The sequence below is a fragment of the Canis aureus genome, chromosome 24, assembly GCF_053574225.1.
Source record: "Canis aureus isolate CA01 chromosome 24, VMU_Caureus_v.1.0, whole genome shotgun sequence".
In the NCBI taxonomy this organism is placed as follows: Eukaryota; Metazoa; Chordata; class Mammalia; order Carnivora; family Canidae; genus Canis; species Canis aureus.
This window is the reverse complement of record NC_135634.1, coordinates 22,169,197-22,190,922: the sequence shown is the minus strand read 5'-3', so window position 1 is coordinate 22,190,922 and position 21,726 is coordinate 22,169,197. Positions and strand designations below refer to the sequence as shown.

General features: G+C 37.0%; 1 long non-coding RNA gene across 1 annotated transcript in view; it reads right to left on the bottom strand.

Moving 5' to 3' along the window:
- Positions 1–21,726, bottom strand: part of LOC144296473 (uncharacterized) — a 288,654-nt gene that overhangs the window by 242,027 nt on the left and 24,901 nt on the right. Inside the window, exon 2 of the long non-coding RNA XR_013363583.1 lies at positions 13,293–13,332. This is a non-coding gene — a long non-coding RNA (uncharacterized LOC144296473). The remainder of the gene's footprint in view (positions 1–13,292; positions 13,333–21,726) is intronic.

Sequence of the window (21,726 nt, the reverse complement as noted above, 5' to 3'; positions counted from 1 at the left end):
TTCATTCAATGTTTTAAGCAGAAATTATACAATATATTTTGAAATGATAGTTAGGCTTTATTTTTTTAAAGAAGTTAGTTTTATTTATATTCCGACAATGATATTTCATTCTCCTTTGACAAAGTACCCACCCACTAAGCCAGGATTGATAGAAATTGAAGATGAACCAACTGATTTTGTTTCTTTTAGATTCTGAAGGGATTAATTCAATAAGCATAAATAAAATTTCCATTTTGATGGTTATATGATATTGGTCCTCCATAAAAGGACATTTCAAATTCCATCAATTTTATTCAAAATACACATTTTTTCAAAAACATGCTGAATAAAATTTTTTTCACCTTTTTTTTAAAACAGGAAGACCCAAATAGATGTGTTTCAACAGACCTCTGATACCAAGTTACTTCAAGGATTACTTATGATAATATAGCAAGAAATTAAGTATCTTCTTTAATTACTGACAGCTAGGATAATGATAATAAATAAATACATGTGTTTAATAGAGTTATTCTAGCACAACAATGATCACATAGCAAGCTAAGTGTCCTAGCTTTGTGGCCACTTGTGCTGGTGTGATTCTTGTTAATTCTACCAGTTCTCATTATTCCTTTAAAATTTAACTTGTGAGCTCTCCCATTCCACTGCAAGAGATGTGTATTAAGATTTAAACAGCAGTCTGTTTCAACATCCATTGCAATGCAGTCACACAAGAGATCAAACAGACACAGTTTTTTCATACTTTTTAAGTGAAGGAAATAGACAAGGCTGTCCCCTTGGGAGTCTGTATGAGCGATTTAAAAGTAGGGGGGAAAAAGTTCAGAGGAGAAAGTATAAAATACTGCAAAAAGAAACCTTAGAAAATGTGGACATCTGTCATTCAAGTCTCATTGCTAAATGAGAGATCAAAACCTGGATTTTCTTCATTCAGCTTTATCCTGTTCACTTGCATATCATCCAGAGAACACACGGAGTCATTAACCTCCAGGCTGTGGCAGCCACAGGGGTTCTAGATGGCCTGGCAGTGGGAGCATCAGAAAGAAATGGCTTCTGCACTGAAGGTAGATTTTTTTCAGGTCTTATTTAGTCTGGAAGCTGCTCTTTTTCTGCCAAAAAGCCAAGGTTATCCATGACAACTTCTTACTGCCAGTGCAAAGGCAAAGGAACACGAAGCCACTTAGCTTAGGATTTTGAAGAGGAAGCAGAGCTATAACTAGTAACCAGCAGTAGGACTGGCATTTTCAGAGACTACACTAAAGGACAACAAACATTTGGTAACAGATTAGGAACACAGGTAGTTAAAGCTGTGAAATGTGGTGCATAGAGTCTTCAGAATAATGAGTAGCAGGGTATTGTATACAGAGAGAATTAAAATTCTCTTCTTCTGTCAGGATCAATAACCTAATAGAAAACGCAGGACACAGAAGTATAAATAATACCAGATTCTGATGCTGGACTCAGCACACCAGAGCCCCGAGCTTAGTAAGGCCCCTGTGTCCTGCCAGGCATGGCTGGAGTGACACTGTCCACTGTAAGAACTGTGACCGTCATGATGGAGTGACAATTACAGGCCTTCTCCCATCATCCTATAAACCTGTAATTTCGTGGATGCATACACAACTGGTATAAGAAAGAGAATATGCACTAAAAATGACTCACATTGACTTCTCACTAATTTGAAGGTGGAAAGAAGGGGGGGCTTAGCTCTTTAGTTATATTCACAGAAAAATAAATATATATGACTGTCTTTTTTTTGTCCAGTTGAGAGAGTGAGGTGCAATCCATGGCAAGTGCTATGTAGCCAATTATTTAGTAAACTAGACTACCCACAGTGCTGTTTTGCTAATAGGAGCTTAATGCTTTATAGACATCTTTATAAATGTCAAATCTTCTTTGAAATAGTTTTTGAAGAGTAACTGAATCAGAAAACCAACCCAAACAGATGCCTCTGGAGTACATAAAAAGAGCTCTCTGAAGAAAGGTGCCCAAGTGAGCCCCACTCCTATGTGATTTCTACCATAGGAGGAGGGACTCAACACAAGTCCTTGCAGAGACTCTAGTTCCTTTGTCTGACACTCCAACTTGGCTCAGTACACACCACACATTGACTTTCTTCAATAGTATCCCAAAGGCCTAAATTGTTTTAGATAAGTTAAATTTGCTTTTTGCTTTAAAATCATATACTACAACCAGAATCTTGAAATGAAGTTTCTTGATATTGCCATCATCATCATTATCATCATATGCACATAATGTTTGCTACATATCTGATTTAACATGAGCCTTTTATAACTTCTTTAAGAAAACAAAGAATGTGGGGCTCAGTGGTTGAGCATTCGCCTTTGGTTCAGGGCATGATCCCAGGGTCCTGGTATTGAGTCCAGCATCGGGCTCCCTGTAGGGAGCCTGCTTCTCCCTTTGCCTGTAGGTCTCTGCCTCTCTCTGTGTCTCTGATGAATACATAAACAAAATTGTGAAAGAAAGAAAGAAAGAAAGAAAGAAAGAAAGAAAGAAAGAAAGAAAGAAAAAGAAAAGAGAGGGAGGGAGGGAGGGAGGAAGGAAGGAAGGAAGGAAGGAAGGAAGGAAGGAAGGAAGGAAGGAAGGAAGGAAGGAAGGAAGGAAGGAAGGAAGGAAGGAAGGAAGGAAGGAAGGAAGGAAGGAAGGAAGGAAGGAAGGAAGGAAGGAAGGAAGGAAGGAAGGAAGGAAGGAAGGGAGGGAGGGAGGAAGGAAAAATAAAGAATGGAATTCACTGTGAACTCATAGTAGAAATCCAAGTCCAGGTGACATTTCTATGAATCCCAAGTTACCTGTGTTCATAATAAAAACCTGCTGCCTACTCTTTTTTTCATCTAAACCACAAAAATATTATATGGTTGCAGTTAGATGATACTTTATGTTATAGCTAAATTTTTCTATGTGTTTCTAGCACAGCATAAAGTTGAGCAGACTCAAAGGATTTGAAAGACTGTTGATTAAATCTTCGTGTTTCTTCCTGCTTTGCTCCTCACTCTGGAACACCAGTCCCAGTAAGGACTCTAGCTTTCAGGTGTCATAAGCCCAGGCTCTTTTAGCTTAGATGGCCTGGCCAGATACTTCTAATTCACTAAATGAAAAGGGCCCAGTAAATATGTGTCATATCTGAAAATAGGCTAAGATGGGCTATATGATTGATGGTTGAGGCAAATGAAGACAGTTTCTATCAAACCCCTCTCTAATAATGTTTGAGGATAGGACTAACATCTACCTATGCATCACATTTTTTATATCAGGAAACTGTAAGTAATTAGTTTTTCATATTTTCATAGTCAAGATTTCACTATATACCAGACTTCATTTGTAATGCTCTTTGTAGTAATGGTAACATTAAATCAAAAATTATCAAAGAGCTTCTGAAACAGACATGGCTTAATTATGTTAATGTGGTTGCAGAATACAGAATTTCTAATCAACCTATGTATCCAATTTTTTCTGGTAAAATACCTTATTTTCATCTCCCTTGACATTTATCCAACACTCCTATGAACTAAGTACTATTGTAAGCACTTCATACATATTATCTCATTTAATTCTCACAACTCCATAAGTGGACTCCTCCATTATCACTGTGTTATTGATAGAAAACTGAGGCATGGGATGGGGAAAGGTAAGTAATTTGCAAAGATCACTCAGCCTGGAGTCTGCCATTAGAGAGCTGGGCTTCAAAACTAATCTGTCCAGCTTCAGAATTCATGCCCATAACACTTGACTTATACACACCACTTCAATACAGTCTTTGACCATTATGTGAAGAGTTAGCTCTCAAAATAAGGTAGGCTTGTTACCTCATATTCTGTTGTGAGAGAAACATTCTTCTCTCCACCGGAAACAGAAAACCACAGGAGAAGTTTGTTAGCACAAGAAATATCCCAAGACAAGCTAAAAAGACACTTTAGAAGCTACATTATCAGGCAGCCTGGATGGCTCAGTGGTTTAGCACCACCTTCGGCCCAGAGCATGATCCTGGAGACCCAGGATCGAGTCCCACGTTGGGTTCCCTGCATGGAGCCTGCTTCTCTCTCTGCCTCTCTCTCTCCTCTCTGTATATTCTCATGAATAAATAAATAAAGTCTTAAAAAAAAAAAAAGCTACGTTATCTTATCCCAGTCCATTGAAATCACATGTACTGTTGTTCCTGAAGCTTGGTGTTTCTCTCCCCAGTCTTGCATACGACTAAGATTTAGGGGCACCTGGGTGGTTTAGTGACTGAACATCTGCCTTTGGCTCAGATCATGATCCCAGGGTCCTGGGATGGAGCCCGGCATCAGGCTCCCCACAGTGAGCCAGCTTCTCCCTCTTCCTCTCTCTGTCTCTCATGAATAAATAAATAAATATTAGTTTTAAAGATTAAGATTTATAACTGTGACTTAGAGCAGTCGTTCTCAATCGGGGCATTTTTTTGTCTCTCCTACCTCTTGGGAACATTTATCAACATCCTAGAAACCTGATTATCACAACTCGGTGGATCTAGGCAGTATCTATCCTTGGGGTTAGGGCTTCTCTAAATTAAATGTAGTGCACTGTACTAACAAAGTTTATCTTATCTATTGCTCATTCTCCCAGCCACTTCACATATCTTTATGTGACTATGAGAAATGACATGACTTGGGTGTCTAAAAACTGAAACTCTTCAGGAAAAAAAATCTGCTGTAATTGTCACATAATTATTGAAACATTAAGTAATGCTTTGACAGGGAGATGCTGTCAAATTAAGAAAAAACAAATCCCATTTACCCCTCATCAGAAAGAAAGAAAGAAAGAAAGAAAGAAAGAAAGAAAGAAAGAAAGAGAAACCAAGATTTAGCAGCATCAAAGATGTCCAATTGTCACTTTCACCTAGGAGTTCCTAAAAAAAAAGTTACAGGAAATGCATTTAACTCACACTATGTTGCTAGAATAGTTACTGACAGGGAAGGTATGAAAATAAATTATATGCATCAACTTGAAGAAGGTTACAGAAAGAATTTTGTCTCTGCAGATACAGACTGTTTTGTAAAAAGAGCTTTTCTGTAGAATATAACATGTAGAAATGTCCTTGATGACAAAAAATTTCTCAGGGATTTCCCATTCTTTGCACTATTTTCAAGTACAAAAGGAGTCAGAGAAATGGAAGTAAATCAAAACAATTTCTTTGAGATGCTATAATTCATACACAAAATGCTGCTACTAAAACACCAGTAGTACAATGGGTGATTTCTACCATATTTCTGTACTGAAACTACCTAACAGCCAATATGTCACCAACTCACATTTTTGCACAAAGGTTTGAGTTCTCTAGGGCTGGAGTTTCAAATAAAGAAAACTGACACCCACAGGAGGAGCCACATTTGTTACCTCCCCAGTTTTATGTTTTAACCAATGGTGCTACTAGCACCATCTTCAAAACATGACTATAAATTCTACCTTCCATATAATGTGCTGCTTCAAAAAGAAGGTAGACATTTCTGGGCTATGGGTCAAGGGTCAATGAGACACTGGAAAACTATATACAAAACTGCTTGGCAATAGCTGTTATCTATAATATAGATAGAGTACAAACTATACTATGTTCAGTCTAGAATGTATAATTTACAGAAGCAATAGTGCTATGGAGAAATCCTAACTAACATGTAACAATCTATTTTCAGACTTCGGGGATAGAAAAGAATACAGGGAAATGTGCACAGACCATACTGACGATATGGCTTTAAGATGGTCTTTTTTCCCACATGAGAGTAAGAGACAATATGGTATTCTACAAAAAGGAATTGCATTACCTAAATTAGCATAAGTAAAGTCTTTAGGAAAATTGTCTTCAAAGGGCAAATATTTTTCAGGACTGGAAGGCTAATTCTGGAAAGCCAAAACTGTACAGAATAAGAAATATTGTTGGGATCCCTGGGTGGCGCAGCGGTTTGGCGCCTGCCTTTGGCCCAGGGCGCGGTCCTGGAGACCCGGGATCTAATCCCACGTCGGGCTCCCGGTGCATGGAGCCTGCTTCTCCCTCTGCCTGTGTCTCTGACTCTCTCTCTCTCTCTCTCTCTCTCTCTGTGACTATCATAAATAAATAAAAATTAAAAAAAAAAAAAAAGAAATATAATTGTGATGGGTAGGCCAGGGTTCCCGGGTGTTTGGTTAGACACTAGCCTGGATGTTCTATAAAAGGTATTTTTTACCTTTTTAAAGATTTTATTTACTTATTTGAGAGAGAGAGCATGAGCAGGGAAGAGGAGCAATAAGGGCAGAAGAAGAGGGAAAAGCAGACTCCCCACTAAGCAGGGAGCCTGACACAGAGCTGGATCCCAGGACTCTGAGACCATGACACAAGCAGAAGGCAGACATTTAAGCGACTGAGCCACTCAGGCATCCCAAAAGTATTTTTTAGAGGAGATTAATGTTTGAATCAGTAGACTTTGGGTAAAGCAGATTACCTCCCATAATGTGAGTGGGTTTCATGTAATCATTTGAAGGACTTAAATGAGAAAGACTGAGTCCTCTCAAGGAAGAGAAATTCAGCCCACAGTTTTGCCTTTGGACTTGAGCTAAAACATTGGCCCTTCCCTAAGTCTCCTGTGTGCCAGCCTACCCTGCAAATTTTGGATTTGGCAGCTTCCATAATCACATGAGCCACTTCCTTAAAATAAATCTCTCTCTGAGGTGCCTGGGTGACTCAGTCAGTTAAGCATCTATCTTTGGTTCAAGTTATGATCCCAAGGCCCTAAGATTGAGCCCCATTTAGGGCTCCCTGCTCAGCAGAAGCCTGCTTCTCCCTCTGTCTCTGCCTGCAGCTCCCCAAGCTTGTGCTCTCTCTGTCAAATAAATAAATAAAATCTTTAAAAAAATAAATATATGTATATATATATACACACACACACACCTTCTTGACTCTATTCCTCTGGAGAACCCTAATACAATAATGACATCACTTTGATATCATTTTTTTTAAGATTTTATTTATTTATTCATGAGAGACACAGAGAGAGAGAGGCAGAGACACAGGCAGAGGGAGAAGCAGGCTCCACACAGGGAGCCCGATGTGGGACTCGATCCCAGGTCTCCAGGATCAGGCTCTGGGCTGAAGGCAGCACTAAACCGCTGAGCCACCTGGGCTGCCCCACTTTGACATCATTAAAGGATAAAAAAAAGAACACTACATTAAGAAATTCAAAACATTTATGGATTATCTATTTGGTTCTTTTAAAACTCTGTTAGGGCTCCTTATAATTCCCTGCTCCCTAAAGGTGTTTTAAATCTTGTTTGTTATTTCTTTAAACATAATTGTCAAAAGTTTCTTTTTTCTTTAATAATCACTCAATTTCTAATAATCTAATCAATGCAAAGACTTTGTTCCTACTTTGTTTTTTTTCTGCTGGTTCTCACACATGTTGTGTTCTGTTACTTGTATGGTTAGTAATTATGTATAATAAACTACTCATTTTCCATGAAAAATTATTTGTGGGAATTCTTTGAGACTATAATGAAGTTGTGTTACTCTAGAGAGAATTTGCTTTAGCTTCTGGCAGGAAATTTTAAACTCCAATTTTTCATTGAATACAAGATGGTGATTCTAGTAGGATGCATTTTGATTTTACAGATGTTTAAATCCAAAAAAAACAAAATGTACCACATATTCAATGCAATTTAATAAATTAATAGCTTGAATTTGTATAAACAATCAAAACGTATGAGTTTAGCCTCCAGATTCATTCTGGCCTAAGGTGACAATGTCTCAGTGGAATTTCCTCCGTGTCCCCCACTCTCAAGCACAAGGCTAAATTCCTACAGTCCTCAGAAAATCCTCTGAGGATTTTCTTCTTTTTCACCCCCTTTCTGAGGGTCATTTGGGTCCCAATTTTGCAGGGGTATCCTATTAGACTGTCCACTTCGGAGAATTTTTACTTAGAAGACAACTGCAATTCTAGATGGCAGGAAACACATGCAATTGCCTCCCAACTTCCTGAAAAAACACAAGCAAGCAAATGAATAAAAGATAGCTAGCTACCTACAGTCAGAAGAACAAAAAGACTGATTTTAAAACACTTTGGAAGACAGGGACTATAAGCAAGGATATTTACTGATTTAAAAACAAACAACAACAACAACAACAACAAAAAACAGGTGCATTACCCTACAGGCTCCCAAGCCTGCACCTGACAGCCCCTACCTTTTCGGAGCACATCTCCAGCTGCAGATGACCCCCAACTCTGTGGCTGCCAAGAGTTTGGCACAGGGGCCAACCCCATACAACTTCACCTGGCACAAGGTGGTGCAGCCCTTCTGGTGTGATGGCTCATGACTAGAAGTCAAACATAATCAGTGTGTGCTGGCGCAGATACTCTGGGGGAGTACCCCTATCATCAGCCACATTCCAGAGCAGGATGCTACAGATCCCTCTGTGGCCTTCCACACATCAACAAAGTCCTTGTGAGGAAGTATATGAACTCTCTCCTAGTTTGGATAACTATCTCTGGAGCAGCCCAGGGTTGAGCCTACCTAAAATAAAGATCTAACAGATGAGTTCTGGCAGCTGTAGACTATGGTGGAGCAGATAGGACTCATGAAGGCCAATCATGTCTTCCTCTTGCTGCACCTACTCCACATTCTGCTGCTGAATGTAGCTGCCTGGCTCATTCTTTGGGGCTTTGGGGCCTCCTTTCTTCCCTTCCTCCACTGTATGCACTGCTTAGCAGAGTTCAGGACCCAGATAGCTGGCTGGGTTGCTGTTTCCTTTTTCTAGTTTGGTAGGTACAGATGGTTGGTTAGCAAAAAGGGAGTTAGGGGGTTATTAGAAGAACACGGAGGATCTACTAAGCTCAGAATCAGGAAGAAATGTAGCACTGAAATTCCACTTGGGTAAAGGGTGAGCATCTCTCTGGTCCACTTCTCAGTGCCATCTCAGCCTTCATTTCTTGCAAACTTCAGAGGTTCATAGGCTGGTAGGAGATAGAGTAGCTGAACTTCTTGAACATGATTCTAAGTAAGACTTTAAACAAGATTAGGATTCTGAGGCTTGGCACAACACAATGCCTAGGAGCTCAGCCCACTCTGTAGGGTAGGTGTGACCTATAACTGCCTCAGTCTCTTGGAGAAGCTATTTTTCCATTTTCAGAAGCAGGCAGGACAAAGCCCAGAAATGTGGTACTGGAGACATCAGGCCCTGAAAGATACTGATTTGGTTCTCAAACTCCATCTAGGGTACTGAGGGATTATTAGGTCCTAAGTCTTGCCAAACAACTAGTAGAGAGTTTGTTAGCCATTAAAAATCCCTTCAGCTTTTGATTTACCTCTTCTAACCACCACCCAACAAACAAAATGCTTCCAGGACAGGGAATCCAGTTCTTGCTCCACATGTAAGTGAGAAAATAAGGCAACTTGATCTTTTTTCCTCCCTTGAAGAGAAGGGGGCTTCTAATAACTTCCCTTTGTTCCCTACCTTTAATTCCAAGTTTAATAAAATAGTAGTCAGTGAGGATAAGTGACCAAGTAGGAAGATACTAAGCTGCTAATCATGAAGAAAATGCATCTCAGCCATAAAGAATTTAAGGGCTATAAGAAATTTTCTAAATTAGGTTACAGCATCACTTTGGAGCAGAAGCAGTAGGTTACATATAATCACTTCATAGTTATAAATCAGAAATAGGAAAATAAAAACAGAAACGTTTGTGATCATCATGGCTGTTATTAGGCATTTTACTCTCTCAGCTAAAATCAAATATCTTTCTCTGCTGGAGAACTAGGTAGAATTTAGGATAGCCTCTTTTAAAGCATTATCAGTTTAATACAGAAATACAAATTCTTAATCTCCTGATTTTTAAAAGACACAGACAGTTTAACCTATCTCTAGAGAGTGAACATAGGAATATGCCCTAGGAGTCTTGCCTTCCACACCAACAGCCTTTCAGTCTATATTTCCTTGCCTGTTCATCAACATCTACTCTAAGCATACTGAACATTTTGGACACTGGTAGAAGAGAACTCAAAGCTAAAAGGAGAGGCTTAGGATAATTTATATTTAGTTTCATGAAAGAATGGCAAACAATCAGGGACATGAGTATTCTAAGGTATATTAGGGTGAGGTTGGAGGCCCCACTAATGGAGAAGCTGTGGAGATTACTTAGGGGTTTGTTAAAATGAAGACAGAAAGGTTAAAACACACACACACACATGCACACACAGTAAACAGGTTTCAGAAATGTTCAGATCTTTTCCACTTGGGTAGAATTTGGTTTAAAACAAACAGCCTGGGCAGCCCAGGTGGCTCAGCGGTTTAGTGCCGCCTTCAGCCCAGGGGCTGATCCTGGAGACCCAGAATCGAGTCCCACATGAGGCTCCCTGCATGGAGCCTGCTTCTCCCTCTGCCTGTGTCTCTGCCGCTCGCTCTCTGTGTGTGTGTGTGTCTCGCATTAATAAATAAATAAAATCTTTTAAATAAATAAAAAAACAAAGAAACAAACAGCCTGGGTAGAAAAATTAGAAGCAGAATTGAGGTGTTCTGCTTCCATTGGCTTCCTCACTCCAGAATAAGTGCTAATCCTTCCCCACCCCTCTGCTCCCTGACACTCAAGGTCTGTGTGTGACACACCATATGTCCACCCATCTGACTTTGGGCCTAGGTTGCCCAATCTGAGCAAAACCAGTGAGGCTTACTAAGCCAAATCCAGGTCCTCAAGCACATCAACCACTGTGGCCTTGTCTCCTCAGCCTAGACCTGTGTGGCCTCACTTGGCTACAGAAGAATACACCAGTGACAAAAGGCTTGGTGTCATCATGGTGACATGAGTGATCTCAAATCCAAACACTGACAGATGAGAGGCAAACTCACCTCCAGTCACATAGATTATGGTGGAACTAACATTGGAACTCACTTTGTAAAAACTCCAATTTCTATATTTATCTTTGCTATTTTCATCTTCTTACCACCTGGTGGGAAGTATTTACCTTAATTAGGCTCAATATCAGCATTGTTTTCTGTGTGCTAATTCTGCTACCACATCCTAATGAAGTAAAGCTGAAAAATAAAGTTAATTTTGACCAAAAAACAAACAAAAAACACAATAAATAAGTAAATAAATAAAAAGCATAAAACAAACAACAATAACAACAAAAATAAGATCTGAAGGTCTCAGATCAAACTACGTAAAAGATGATCAAAGAAAAGTGCTTGGAGTCCTCAACTTCATGGCTGTCTTTCCACCTACTCAACCTATAATAAATCCTGCCAGTTGACAAGCCCTAACACTTTACATAGAGCTATTGGTCAAATTCTAAATATTATTTAATTTCGGATTTAAGATAAATGGTTTTTATGGTATATAAATTATACTTCAATTAAAGCTACTTTAGAGAGCAATAGACTTGGTGCCATCACTATGGAAAACAGTATGGAGTTTCCTCAAAAAACTAAAACTAGAATTACCATATGATCTAGTAATTCCACTACTGGGTATTTACCCAGAGAATGTTAAAATATTAATTTGAAGGGATATATGCACCCATATTTATTGCATCACTAAGTACCATAGCCAAACTATGGAAGCAGCCCATGTGTCCATCAATAAATGAATGACTAAAGAAGATGTGGAGTATTACCTAGCCATTAACAAGAATGAAATCTTGCTATTTGCAACAACATAGAAGAATCTAGAGGGTATAATGTTTTAAGTCAGTCAGAGAAAGACAAATACCATATGATTTCACTCATATGTGGAATTTAAGAAACAAGACAAATGAACGAAGAAAAAAAGAGATAATCCAAAAATGAAACTCTTAACTAGAGACAACAAACTGATGGTTACCAGATAGGAGGTGGGTGGGGGGTGGGTGAAATAGATGCAGCAGAATAAGAGTACACTGATCATGATGAACACAGAGTAATGTATAGATTATTAAATCACTATACTGTATATATATATATATATATATATACCCAAAACTATATATATATATATATATATATATATATATATATATACCCAAAACTAATACCCAAAACTAATATAACATGTATATTAAGTATACTGGAAAATAAATAAATAAATGAACAAACAAATAAACAAATATTTAAAAAAAAAAAAAAAGACAAAAGGGCAGAAGACTAATTAAAAACAAGTACACCAAAGGAAGATTTTATTCAAGGCTATTGTAATGGGGGAGAGAGGCTAGAACTTATTCTAAACTCAACTTCACTCAAAGGATGAGGGAGTTTTTAAGAGCTGGGAGGATTGTAGGCCATTTGTGTTTGCTAGTTGAACTTACCAAAAGGAAAGTAAGCCTTCTCATATCTTCAGGAAATGATGCAGTTTTTACTACCTGGAGCAAGATGCCCACTCAAAGTTAAGCTCCTATCCAACTACAGCCAAAGAGATAGGAACACTGTCTTCCTTGATGATTACATTCAAAAGATGGTTCCCAAGTTTTTGAGAAAGACATACCTAAGTTGAAAAACTGGCAAGAGGTTTTTAAAAATTATTTACATCATAAAGGGGCAGAGAAAGAATTTATAAGTATATATTTTCTAAATGCTCTCTAAAAAGGGAGATCAGAAGCCTAGTGGCAAGAAGTCTGTCTCATGTTTACTCAAGCAGAAGGGGAACTTTAAGTCCCTCTTGGTTATGAGCAAACCAACGCAAGAAAAATCTTTGTGGGGGAGAGGGGACAAGAAGGCAAAAATGTTAACTATTTAAAAGTTTTAAAATTAATTTTTGCAGAACTATTCATTAAATTATTGTACCCCTAAAACAAGAACTGAAAAACTAGAGTACAATAGTTATCTCCCAGCCAAAATAAAAATAATAATAAATAAATGTATTAAGTTGTAGAAATTTCCCAGAGTAAATGTGGGGGAAAAGAGAACAATATAATAGAAAATATACCCTATTATTTATCTGGACCCTTCAAATCTCCAAAAGCTATAAACACAAAATGTGCTGAAAAGCAGGACATAGAAACCAAATTCCATTACTACAGAAAACTTTGGTAGTAAAAACTGTCACTTTAAATTATATCACTTTGTTTTCTACAATACTTTCTACCAAAAAAACAAAAGCAAAAACACATAAAAAGATGAAAAACCACCATCTCATTTTCCTATGTGAGGTCAAAGAATAATCTGAAAGAATAGATGTTACAGAAAATTGGGATAAATTTACTTTTTAAGAAATGGAAAACTATAGAGAAAAGCTTGATCCTTTTTTTTTAAGCTTGAGTCTTACATTAGACTTTTACACGTTTGTGTATGAAGTACTAAATAAGCACCTGTAATATTTTTTATTACACTTTACCTGTAACTTGGCTTCTGAAAATGATGATCACCACATGGTTCTGTCAAATATAAGGAAGAAGGCTAAAATTAGGCTTTTGTAAATTTTATTTTTTTCATTTAAATTAAATTTGCCAACATATAGTATAACACCCAGTGCTCACCTCATCACACACCCTCCTTAATCCCCATCGCCCATTTACTCCATCCCCCCACCCACCTTCCCTTCTGCAACCCTTTGCCGGTCTCCCAGAGTTAGGAGTCTCTCATGGTTTGCCTTCCTCTCTAATTTTTCCCCATTCAGTTTCCCCCCCTTCCCCTATAGTCCCTTGCATTATTTCTTATATTCCACATATGATTGAAACCATATGATAATTGTCTTTCTCCAATTGATTTATTTCACTCAGCATAATACCCTCCAATTCCATCCATATCAATGTAAATGGTAGGTATTCATCCTTTCTGATGGCTGAGTAATAGTCCATTGTATATATATATACATATATATAATATATCACACATTATATATATCACATCTTCTTTATGTGTGTGTGTGTATATATGTACATACACATATACATATATATCACATCTTCTTTATCTATTCATCTGTTGAAGGATATCATAGCTCCTTCCACAGTTTGGCTATAAAATTAGGTTTTTAAAGTCATTGTTAATTAAAATGCTTTGATTAAGCTTTATACATTTTTTGCATCATGTTATTTCACTTTTTTGTTGTTGTTATTTCACTTTTAATATTCTTTTTCCTTTTGCTTTTGGTCTCCTGTTTTTTGAACTAAGAAATATAATGAAAAAAAATTAATTACATTAGGTTAAAAGGAACACAAAATAATCAAGAATTTCTAATATAAAAATCCATATTAACTTTGTTGCTATTAGAAATCTGAATATTTCCCTTATGTTATACAGATGGAAGCCAGAAATTATTATTTAACATACATTATAAACATATGTCTTGTCAAGTTTAAAAACCTGATCAACAATGATGAAAAAACAAAACAAAATATTATGCCAAAGTTGACAGTTATCAGAAAACTTATTTCCCTAGTGGATATGTTTTAGGTGGCCAAAAGACACCATGTCTGTGAATCTAGTTAATAAGTGAGTGTTAGAGGGGGAGAAGACATGAAAGATAATTCTTGAGAGTAGTGAAATCTAAGGTACATCAAGACTATGAACCTAGTTTAAAATATCAGAAACTTTGGATGTCTGTAAAAATTATCAGGCAGGAAAACAAGAGCTAGTGGGTTTCTAATTAGTCTCAGAGTTCTGGACCAAGAGGAATAGAAAAGTATGAACCAAGGCATGGGGTTCTGGCATTAGGGAAGTAGAATTAGAAGCCCAGTGAAGGGATCCCTGGGTGGCGCAGTGGTTTGGCGCCTGCCTTTGGCCCAGGGCGCGGTCCTGGAGACCTGGGATCGAGTCCCAGGTCGGGCTCCCGGTGCATGGAGCCTGCTTCTCCCTCTGCCTGTGTCTCTGCCTCTCTCTCTCTCTCTGTGACTATCATAAATAAATTTAAAAAAAAAAAAAAAGAACCCCAGTGAAAATCTGGGCACTAGCAGAGCAAAAAGCATACTTACACATATTTATACATACTTGCACTCTGAGACAAGGCTCTTTATTCCCTACCCCAGGCAACATAAAGGCCAAACCACAAGCAAACTGAATTCATAGGTAGGAGCAGATAGATTAACCTGACAGAGTACATGAACACACAGCCGCAAAAAACAAGAAATTTCTGTCAGCCTATATTTCTCATGTGTTTAGATGAGGCATTCATTTCAGATAAAAATCAGAATAAAACCTCATATTCCACAACTGACATATGCATTAGTAGAGGCTAAAATAATGTAAGTATTTTAACATATTGGTTAAACAAGTGACTTGAGAATATTGAAGATAGGAAGACAAATTCTTTTTTTTTTAAGATTTTATTTATTTATTCATGAGAGATACAGAGAGAGAGGCAGAGACACAGGCAGAGGGAGAAGCAGGCTCCATGCAGGGAGCCCGACATGGGACTCGATCCCAGGTCCCAGGATCACACCCCAGGCTGCAGGCAGCACTAAACCACTGAGCCACCAGGGCTGCCCAGGAAGACAAATTCAAAATGCTTGAAGACAAATTCAAGCATTCCTTATTTAGATAATTTTGTAGATTAAATGCATATGCTGAGCTATAAAACTGCTGGGATGGAGCTCCTTACTACGTTTACCAAGAAATGAAGCTTCACTTATTTCAGCCAAAATGTTTTAAACAAGATTTAGCCGAAGTTAAGGGAATGACCAAGTAACCTCACTACATCATTTTTTTAATTCTTTCCTAGGAAAATGATGGAATATCACACTAACTTCTGATTTACTTGAATTTTTATTTAGTGAACATATCTAGGCTAATAAGTGAGATCAAATGACACAATTTTTATCACCTTACATTAAACAGATTTCTTTGCCAATGTTCTACCTGTGGTGCTTGCTGATGGGCTCTTCCTAAGACTCAGCCTGCAGTGGGAATCAGGCATCAGTATTAGCTACAGCTCTCTTCAGACTTACATGAAACAACACAGCAAAGAAGAAAAAGTGAACCATGTTTCATATCTGCTCTGTCATTAGATATTAGGGAACTAAAGATATTGATTAACCTGTATTTTATCACTGACTGCACATTAGATCATGTGCCCTCATCCAAATTCAGTTAATAATTTTAAGATGTGTTACCTAGATGAGGAAATATTCCTAAAATCTCTCAGGTGATTCTCCTGTGCAACCAGGACTTAAACCACTGGGTAGAGAGCCCATTCTTAGGATTCATAGTTTTGGATTCAAATCTGTACTCATCCTCCTCAAATTTCTTTGACTTTGAGCAAGTCATTTCACCATCTAAGTCTGTTTTCTTACCTGTACAAAATACCTACTTGTCAGGGTTGATAGAGGGGTTAAATTGGATCATCTATTTAGGCTCTAAAGCCTGGAGCACTGCAAGATCTCAATAAATGACAGTGGGGAAAAAATTTTTTTTAAAGTGAGAGTTGGATTTTGGTGTTAGGTGGAACCTAAAATCCCATATTAATACTACTGTTAATAGTCCACTTTTTTATAATACTGAGCAGTAGTACACAGTTGTATTTTTATGAAAGTGACATCAAGTAACATCAACATACATCCTCCTGTAGGGCCAGAAAGGTATTTGTTCTTGACTGGAGCTCCTGTAACAAAAGACAGATTAATAAGAGAAAAGCATACAAATTTATTTAATATAAGTTTTATGTGACATGAGAGCCTTCATAAGGAAATGAAGACCTGAAGAAAATAGTGAAGCCTGGGTGTTTTTGTGCTAGATTTGATGAAGACTGGAAGGTTGTGAAAGATAGGATGGGACAAACAGTCTAATAGTAGTAAATGGGGAAACTGAGCAAAGCCTGTTCCTTCTGATTCCTTTCAGTGCCCCTTTATCTTTAGAGATAAGGATGCTCCTTTCATCTGGGTATAGAGAGGGTATCTCTTACAGAAGGGTCCTGTGACCTGCTTGAGGGGAAGGTGAGAAAGGCCTTCTTACACATGCCATTTCTCAAATTTCTTCTCTCTGCAAAAATCAAGATGACAAGATGCCCCATTTGGGGGTAGCATGTCCTGAACCACATGACCCCTAAATAAATTAATATTCTCATTTCAATTGACCTTTTTGGTAAGAATGAGTTTACATGCCAAGAAGTGGGCAGGAGGTGCCTGAATAGGAGAGAGGCATATTCCAATAAATACATTTATGTATATCAGAATTTCACTACTTCTCAAAGATGAAGCCGGAGCAAAAAATAAATTCTTAGGATTCAGAGATCTAAGGAAAAATTCAATGTCTACCTCCAAAGAGTATTTACCATACCATATAAATGTTTTCTATTGTCTGTTATAATGAAACTAATCATCCTTCCAGTTATAATGGATAACTTCACCTGATTTTAGAGGTCAATGTGATTATTGAAGCTCTTTTAGATAATTTTGACAAAATCATCAATAAATAAGCTGAGAAGCACTCTTAGACTTCAGTTAGAATACCAGAAGGCAGGGTAAAAATTTCACACAGAGACAATAGGCAGCAGATTCCCTCTGCAGTGTTGACACTCAGAATATTTTTCTTTCTTTTGGCTATAGAGAGATCACTAACATGCCCCACTGGGCTGAAATGGAAAAGTCAGCTATGGATGAATTAATGTTCAAATCCCCTAAGAGAGTTCTGCACTTCATGTAATATATGTCAACAGAAGGCAGCAAAAAAAAAATTCTCTCTGCAGTCTGTGTTTGAACAAAAGTCATTAAATATCTACTGTGCTCCAGCCACAGCAGATAATGCCTGTCATTTGTACATAGGGCTTTCCTTCTTGCACAGCAGTACCCATTGCATTGTCTCACTTAATCCCAAAACAAGACTGTCACATAGGATGAGAAGTTGTTACCATTTTGTCCCACTGACAGTTGTTACATTGAGAGAGTCAAGCCAAATAGGCTAAAATTTAAAATTCTCCTGACTCCTAGTTTAGCACTCTTGCCATTGCAGAAACATCAAGAGAGTCTGTCATTGAGGAGTTAATGATCTAAGAATAAATCCCAGATTTATGTTCAGGAAGAATCACCCATCATCCATGTCACTCCATTTTAAACTTGAAAGGCTCTACAATCCTGTGGAACGAACAGTCATTTTCCTGTTGAAGAAATCTCTTTCAATTCCACATGAGATTATTTTTATGCAGATACTGAAAAATACAAACCAAAGCCTTACTAGTAGCTTATCACTCTCCCAATCAAAAGGAATAAACTCTATTTCAAAGAACTTTTTCCATGCTATGCTTTCTCATTTCACAACTCTGGCAATTTTTGAACCAAAACAATTATCTTCAGTTTGTTCTTGTTACACACCCTTCTAAGAGTCCTCTTAATGTGTATGAGCAAAGTGACTAGTAACTAAGGAAATTTTAAAAGTTAATTTAAAAAAAGAATAAAAAATAAACATATCTTAATTTCTTTATATAAAAACATACATTTGTCAATATATTGATATAGAACCAAGTCCCTCTCTCTTTTTTTTCAATTGAAATACAGTTGACACACAATGTCACATTAGTTTCAGTACCATGGCCTTTTCTTTCTGTATGAATCTGGAGATTGAAATCCTAAAATATCTTTTGTGCAACAACTCATGAATCCCAGTACGCATCTTACTGAAATAGAGTAAAAATCTAAACACTACTACAATAATCATCTTGCATGCAAACACCTTGGAAATTTAAGATCTTCCCCAATCTTTCATAGTTGTCTTGCCCATATATAATTCAATAGAATTATTTTTTTACTTACCTTTATCATCTTTCTAAAGTATTCAACTGAGTCTTTATAGAAACAATACCTCTTTTATCCACACTCAGTATCATTAGTTTCTACTTACTTATCATATATAATTACAAAAAAATATACAACTCTCATAAATATGCTTGGGAAACAAAAGCTCATTTTTGGCAAGAAAAGTATTCAAGTGGTGTAGGAAGAAGCGTACAGGCCCAATAAATAATAATCTACTCATTTGTGGGCACTCAGCATATCCTGACCACAGTTAGTGTATGTTTCCTAGGAAATGGAGAATTTATAAGATTTAAGTGAATCAGTATAACAGAGGAAATTTAAAGAATATCAATTTTATTTCTTGAATACCTTAATGTCAATTAAATAATCACCTGCCCCTCTCAACTTGCTTATAAATTCCCCAGGGACTGAGCTCCCTAAGGAATTTGGCACTCAGTTATACACCTCACAAACCAAGCCAAGATATCTGGACTAAATGTATTTTTTTTATTTTAATTCCAGCATAGTAACATACAGTGTTATATTAGTTTTAGGTATACAATATAGTGATTCAACAGTTCTATATATTACTCAGTGCTCATCAACAGAAGTGTACTCTTAATCCCCTTTACCTATTTCACCAGACCCCCCACCCACCCATCTCCCCTCTGGTAGCCCTCTATTCTCTATAGTTGTGTCTGGTTTTATTGGCAGCAGGGTGGGGGGGGGTGGGGCATGGAGGTGGCAGTCTTTTTTTATTTGTCTCTTTTTTTTTTCTTTTTTGCTGTTTTGTTTCTTAAAATTCACTTTTGAGTGAAATCATATGGTACTTGTCTTTCTCTGGTGAATGTATCTCACTTAGCATTATACTCTCTAGATCCATCCATGTTGTTGCAAGTGGCAAGATTTCATTCATTTTTTATGACTGAATAATATTCCATTATATCTATATCTATATATCACATATTCTTTATTCATTCCCCTGTCTGTGGACACTTGGTCCACTTCTACAGTTTGATCGTGGTGAATAATTATTTTAATGTATTGTTGAATTCTGTTTGCCAATATTTTTGTTGAGGATTTTTGCATCTATGTTCATCAAATATATTGGCCTGTAGTTCTCTTTTTTTGTGGTGTCTTTATCTGATTTTAGTATCAGTGTAATGGTGGCTTCATAGAATGCATTTGGAAGTTCACCTTCCTCTTATATTTTTTGGAGAAGTTTAAGAAGAATAGACATTAATTCTACTTTAAATGATTGATGGAATTCACCCACAAAGCCATCTGGTCCTGGACTTTTGTTTGCTGGGAGTTTTTAAATTACTGATTCAGTTTCATTTCTGGTAATCTGTTCGAGTTTCCTATTTCTTCCTGCTTCAACTTTGGTAGGTAATATGTTTCTAGGAATTTATCCATTTCTTCTATGTTGTCCAATTTGTTGGCATATAATTTTTTGTAATATTCTCTTAAAACCCTTTGTATTTCAGTGGTGTCAGTTATTTCTCCTCTTTCATTTGTAATTTTGTTTGAGTCCTCTCAATTTTTTTTAATGAGTCTGGATAAAGGCTTATCAATTTTGTTGATCTTTTCAAAGAGCCAGCTCTTCTTTTTATTGATCTGTTCTATTGTTTTGGGTTTTTTGGTTTTTTGTTTTTGTTTTTGTTTTTAGTTTTAGTTTCTGTATCATTTATTTCTGCTCTAATCTTTGTTATTTCCTTTTTCTGCTGGTTTTAGGTTTTGTTTGTTCTTCTTTTTTTAAGTCCTTTAGGTGTAAGTCTAGGTTGTTTATTCAAGAATGTTCTTCTTGAGGTAGGCCTATATAGCTATAAATTTCCCTCCTCGGACTGCATTTGCTGCATCTCAAAGGCTTTCAACCATTTTTTCTTTTTCTTTTTTTTTTTTTTTAGATTTATTTATTTATTTATTCAGAGGGATTGAGAGAGGCAGAGACACAGGCAGAGAGAGAAGCAGGCTCCATGCAGGGAGCCTGACGTGGGACTTGATCCCGGGCCTCCAGGATCACACCCCCAGGTGCAGGCGGTGCTAAACTGCTGCGCCACCAGGGCTGCCCTCAACCATTTTTTCATTTTTATTTTTCTCCATGTAATTTGTGATTTCTTCTTTGATTTCCTAGTTGGCCCATTCATTGTTTAGTCACATGTTATTTCCATGTATTTGTGCTCTTTCCAGGTTTTTTCTTGTGGTTGATTTCTAGTTTTCAGTGTTGCAGTCCATAAAGATACATGGTATGACTTTGATCTTTTTGAATTTGTTAAAGCTCATTTTGTGGCCTAATGTGTAATCTATTCTGGAGAACGTTTCATGTGGACTTGAAAAGAATGCATATTCTTGTCTTATGATGGAATATTCTGAATATATCTGTTAAATCCATTTGGTCTAATGTGTCATTCAAAACCACCGTTTCTTTGTTGATTTCTGTTTAGATCATCTGTCCATTGATGTAAGAGGGGTGTTAAAATCCCCTACTATTATTGTATTACTATCAGTTAGTTCCTTTATGTTTGTTATTAACTGTTTTATGTATTTGGGTGCCCCATGTTCAAGGCATAGATATTTACAATAGTTATATCTTCTGGATTGTGCCCTTTATTAATATACAGTGCCCTTCTTTTTATCTTGTTACAGTGTTTGTTTTAAAGTCTATTTTGACCAATATAAGTAGTGCTACCTCTACTTTCTTTTGACATACATTTACATTGATAAATATTTCTCAATCCCCTCATGCTCAATCTGCAGGTGTCTTTAGGTCTGAAATGAATCCTTGTAGGTAGCACATAGATGAGTCTTGGTTTTTTTATACATTATGTCACTTTATATTTTGATTAGAGTGTTTAGTCTATTTACATTCAAAGTACTGTTGGTAAGCACGTATTTATTGTCATTTTGTTATTTGCTTTGCTGTTTTTGTAGTTCCCTGGTCCTTTCTTCTCTTGCTTTCTTTTCTGAAGGTTTTCTGGCTTTCTTTAGTGATATACTTGGATTCCTTTCTCTTTATTTTTTTTGCATATCTATTACTGGTTTTGATTTGTGGTTATAATTTGGTTTGTTTATAGCATCTTCTGCATATACCAGTCTCTATTAAGT